General features: G+C 32.3%; 1 long non-coding RNA gene across 1 annotated transcript; it reads right to left on the minus strand.

The window, feature by feature from the left end:
- Positions 1-1480: 1480 nt before the first annotated feature.
- LOC112940488 (uncharacterized) lies at positions 1481-5461 on the minus strand. The gene is made up of 4 exons (XR_003244744.2): positions 5146-5461; positions 2629-3954; positions 1651-2539; positions 1481-1560 (listed from the first exon to the last, which is right to left on the minus strand). It is a non-coding gene; the product is annotated as an uncharacterized lncRNA (long non-coding RNA).
- Positions 5462-5730: the final 269 nt, after the last annotated feature.

Below are 5730 nucleotides of genomic sequence, written 5' to 3' on the forward strand. Positions count from 1 at the left end.
CGTTGAAAATAAAGAATTTGAGAGAGTCGTTGAATGCGGTTAAGATTGAAAGAGACAATTTGAAGAAGAAATTGGAGATTTAGAGAGTTTAAACTACTTCAAATTGAATAAATCAAGAAATTTGGAAGTTAAAGTGTCGAAGTTGAAGATCTTGTTCATGTTGCCATTTACTGTGTTTGTGGTATTTGTTGTTGCAATTTTCAAGTGTTAGTTATTTCAATTGTTTCTAATGTATTAGTGATAGTGAATCTTATTTTCGAATGTTGGCCATTATTTTTAAGTGTTGCTTCAAACTTCTTGTGCATTTCAAGTGTTGGATTTGAAACATTATTTTGTGTCTTTTTTTTTTTTTGCCTTAAAGTTTGTAGTATTTAGTTGTGTTTGAATGTTGGTCATTATTTTCAAGTGTTGCTTCAAACTTATTGTGAATTTCAAGTGTTGGATTTGAAACATTATTTTGTGTCTTTTGCCTTAATGTTTGTTGTATTTAGTTGTGTTTGAATGTTGACCATTATTTTCAAGTGTTGCTTCAAACTTATTATGAATTTCAGGTGTTGAATTTGAAATATTATTTTGTGTCTTTTGCCTTAAAGTTTATAGTATTTAGTTGTGTTATATTAGTCTTTTACGTTGAAGATAGATAAAGTTTGTGGTATTGCCACTATGTTTTTCTTAAATAAATGTTTCAAATCATAACAAACTCATTAGAAAGTAAAAGCAAGATTGGAAAGATACATAACAAAACAATAATAAAGAGCAATGGAAAGATACATAACAAAACAACAAAAAAAAGTGCAAATCATTTCAAATCACAAACCACATCCTACATTAATAGAACCCAATAAATACAAAATACTATATATAACATTCACTTGGTTATATATAAGCAAAATGATAGTTAGTTTTAGCTGATACGCTCAGTCTATACAAAAAATAGAAGTAAAAATCAAAACTACAACTATAAGTGTAAGACACCAGCCTAAACAAAACATACCAAAAAAATAAGTTTAGCCTTAACATCATTTAAGGCACCAACCTACACAAACGGTAGCAAAAACTACACCAACATATACAAAACAGTACCAACACAATAGCATCATCCTCTTCTTGGCCTCAAGTTCTGTAGCTGATTTTTAGTAAATGCACCCTGTCCATTCCAAGTTATGCCAGTTGGAGCTATGGGAAGATTTGTAGGTTCACTAACATTAAATTTGTCACCTCTGAAGCCTATTACTCTACTCACAATTGGTTCTTGTGGGTTTTGTCTCTTTCTCAATCTTGATAGAAAATATTTTTCTGAGATTGTTCTTGGCCTTAGCCTAGGGTCTTCATCATTATCCTCAGCTACTGGATAATAGCTGCTAGAAGAAGCATATTCAAACTGACTTTCTTGTGTTGGTTGTGGGTTGTGCAGTTGATGTCTTCCTCATAGGCTTTATCTTTATCATCAACTAAACCTCTCCTAGGCTGCCTCCTCCCCCCCCCCCCCCCGCCAGTTTCTTTTCGTTCCTTAGCAGGTTGTTTCCCTTGTTTCTTAGTATGTTGTTTCTCCTGCTTTGCCTTATTAATCATAATAGAAGATATAGAATTTAGAAGTGAAATATATTAAGTATTTGATGGAATTAAAGATTAAAGAGAACTGAAAATTACCTTTTCACATCCTCTTGCATTATGATTTTACTCTCCACAATTACTACATGTCATCACTTTTCCTTTTCTTGTTTACTTCCATACTCCTTGCCTGTTAACAACTTCATTCTTTTCTCTTTCCCTCGTTAGCTTACGTCTACCAACAAGCTTGACCAATTCTGGTATCCCCTAACAGGTTGTAATTTGTGTGTATAAACTGCCGAGGTTGCCTCTTTACTATAATACCAATGAATTTCTTTTTTTTTTTTTGGTATCATTTTCTTGTGCTCCTGGCCTTAAGTGCATGTGGACATGGAATTCTAGTCAGGTCCCATGTTCTGCATGTACATTTTTTCACTGTTAAGTTGACAATGTGTCTATCTGTACCTTCAGTAACCTCATAGCCATTATTCTCATTGCCACTCACCTTATAAACCTTGAAAATCTTCAAATACTCATTAAACAACATCTCACTTTTGGGACTAAACCCATCATCTTTTCACTTTCTCACAACAACTTCTTTTGCTGCCAACCTCTCCATTATTTTGACTGTAATGTCTTCCAACATTTCAATAATTGGCTTGTACCTTGCTTCAAGTATCTAGGCATTGAATCATTCAGTAAAGTTGTTGTCCACAATCTGATTTTTGCACACTGTATCTAAATAGACTCTACACCATGCTTTTGGAGGATACTTGTCTATTAAATTTTGTCCAGTCTCTCCATTAACTTCCTTGATCTCTTCAAGTTGGTCCTCAAACTCCTCTGTAAATGATGACCATGCAGCCTACCATAACAACTTTTTCAGCTCACCTTTGCCCCATCTTCTGCACCAATTTGCCTCAATATGTCTTGCACAATATCTTTGATATGCTTCAGGTAAGACTGTCCTTACTGCTTCAAGCAGCCCCTAAATATCAAATAAAAACAACTAAAATTAATAAAGAAATAAGTATCAAGAAAAGGTTATTAAATTGCAAATCAGTAGTATAATATTACCTTCTGCATATCTGATATGAATGTCAGTCCTTCACCATTTTGAAGCTCAAGGGAATGTTGCAAATGTTGCATAAACCATGTCCAAGTCCTCTTAGTCTCTTTATCTACCACATCCCAAGCTAGAGGGTAGAAAGAGTTATTACTGTCTTGACCAACAGCACACAATACTTGTCTCTTAGCTTTTCCTTTAAGGAATGTACCATCTAACCCAATCAGTGGTATTAACCAAGACTTAAAACCCAACTTTATTGCCTGAAACAGATATACATCCTAAAAAATTCTCTATTGTCATTAGATAGTGTCTCTTTAGACAAATCAATCACAATGTTAAACCCTAGATTACGACTTCTCAATTCAGTAGCATAACCCTCTAATTTGTTGTAAGAGTCTACAAAGCTTCCTTCTAAACTCTCCAATATCTCTTTTTTGGCTCTCTTGCACTTTGCTTCACTAACATTGAGCTCAAAAACTCTATGTAAATCATCCTTCATTTGTTTGACCTTCTACGTGGGGTCACTTTGCAATTTGTCCTTAAAATACAAGGCTATTATGGAATAATCTACTGCAGAGCTATTATATGTTGTTCCACACTCTATATGCTCTACAAGTGTTTTGACACTAACACCAGGAGTAGTCATATCCCCAGAAATAAATAGTAAAAATGGACAGCCATCAGCAGCACATTTGTACCTCAATCTGTTTTTATCACTCTTCACCACAACAAGTTCTACCTTCTTAGCTAGAGCATACAGTTTACAAAACTGTTTTGCTTCAGCTATGTCTTTGAAGGCCATACCCTTAACAATCTCTTTATAATCTTGCAAACTATCAGTTATATTCCTTTTTTTTTAGTGAAGAAATTTTCTAATTCTTCTGTGTTATAATCCGAACAACTAAATACCATTTCATTATTATTGTCATCATCACTTTCACTACAATCTGTACCCTCATTAATAATTGGTACAAGTAAACATGACCCATCATGCATCAAAATATCAGTTACTTTAACAGACAAGTCACATTAATCCGTAGCAAACAAGCGAATTGATTATACTCACTAGATACAAAAGATGCTAAGGTCCTAACCCCCTCATCACCTATTATTTCAAAAAAAAAAAAATTCGCTTGGAGCAAGAACAATTAGTTCTTGCACACTCACAAAGCCTAACTTATTTGTGTATTCATTAACTAAGTCTAAAAAAGATATAAGGTCAGGATCATACCCTTTCCAATAAGTCACACTTCCTTTACATAGTATGGTTCTGGACTAGTTAGCCACTCACCATCATGATGAAAGTAAATTGTAACTTTAACCATTTGAATGACCTACAAAGAATTATGAAATAACATAAGCAACAATAAATATAAGACAGTTAGATGAAATAACAGTGAGTTATTCAGCTGTTTTCGACTACTCCTTTAACAAGTGTTTATTTTTTATGTAAAAAGAACAATACATAGTTCATCAGAATTTACAGATTGTGCAAATTTAATATCATCTCTATTATGGTATCTACATCATTTAAAGAGAATTACAATTTAAACTAATACATTGCATTGGCTCAAAGTAAACTAATGATTTTTTTAAAGTTAAGTTAGTAATTTTTTTAAGTTAAGTTACAATAGTTAAGTTAGTTAATCACATACAGTAAGTTAGTTAGTCACATACAATAAGTTAGTTATTCACATACATTAAGTAAGTCACATAAGTTAAGTTAGTTAGTCACATACAGTAAGTTAAGAAAGTCACATTAGTTAAGTAAGTCACACAATAACCTGCACAGACAAGTCCCAATTTTATAATGTCAAAGTTAGAATTTTTTTTTAATTCAAAAGCAAAGACAAGTCCCAATTTTTTAATTTCTAATTGACTAAAAGTGGCCCACAACAAAAGATTCTCAGCTTTTTGCTTCACATTCAACTTTATAATAACACAACAAATAATAATATATATACATAATTCTGTTTGAATGAAAAATTGGTAATTTGAAAAATGTCATTATAGTAGCATCCCAAATCTATCCCTTTTCCCTAAATTATAAACCCTCAATCTAACTTTACATATACAAAAAAAAATTATTACAGTTTTGATTTTTTCTCTAAATTATGGAAAGCCTTAAAAACTAAGCACATACAAGTCTCAATTTTTTAATCTCTAATTGACTAATAGTGGTCCACAACAAAAGATTCTTTAAAAAAATTAAAAATAAATTGGTAGGTAGACATGAATGAATACAAGATAAAGAGATTCCTACAAAAGATAAAGTGGTGAAACGACATGAATACAAACAAATATTTCTTTAATACTTTACGAAATCAACAAACCAAAAATGATATTTTCAAGGAAACCTGAACTTCATTTTTGGAAAGTATGCTTCACTAAAACCTAGAACGAATTTCACTATAAAACGCATATTATACAAAATAAAGAAAGAAACAACAAGAAAATACAACAACAACAACATATAGATTCGACGCAGACCAAAAAGTAGAAAGACATCGAAATCGAATGGGTACCTTTAACGAGCACATGATAGATTAGACGAAAACAAGTTCGAATCTGGAAAGACAAAGTGAAATCGCGGCGGGGACGACTAGGGTTCTGGGTGAAACGCAGCGGAGATGATCGACGACTAGTGTTTTGGTTTGTGAATTGCGGCGAATTTTTTCTTTGGGTGTTTGATTAGGTTGTGTGTGTTTAGGATTATTTTAAGGGTTATGGGGCGGGTCATGGCTATTGGTTAGAAAAGGAATGAAAGGGGTAGTGTATTAGGATCATGACACGTGTTATAAAATAGGGCTCCGTTAGTGACAAGGTTTTATATGTACCACTAATTGGACGGTAGAAATACATGTGTACACGTAGTATAACAAAGGATATATACGCTCTTTTTATTAAAGTACGGGGGTAAATCTATCCCTTTTCCTATAATATTTAATATTAGCTTATCTAAAATTGAAAATATTTAACTGTAATTATGAACTTCGAATAAAAATATTAATAGTGTTTTACTTGCAGAATAAAAGTATATGCTTGTTGATCTTATATATATAACTCAATAAAAGAAATTATTCCTAGAATTTTTGAATCATCGGTAATAT

Source organism: Solanum lycopersicum, chromosome 12 (assembly GCF_036512215.1).
Source record: "Solanum lycopersicum chromosome 12, SLM_r2.1".
Taxonomy (NCBI): Eukaryota; Viridiplantae; Streptophyta; class Magnoliopsida; order Solanales; family Solanaceae; genus Solanum; species Solanum lycopersicum.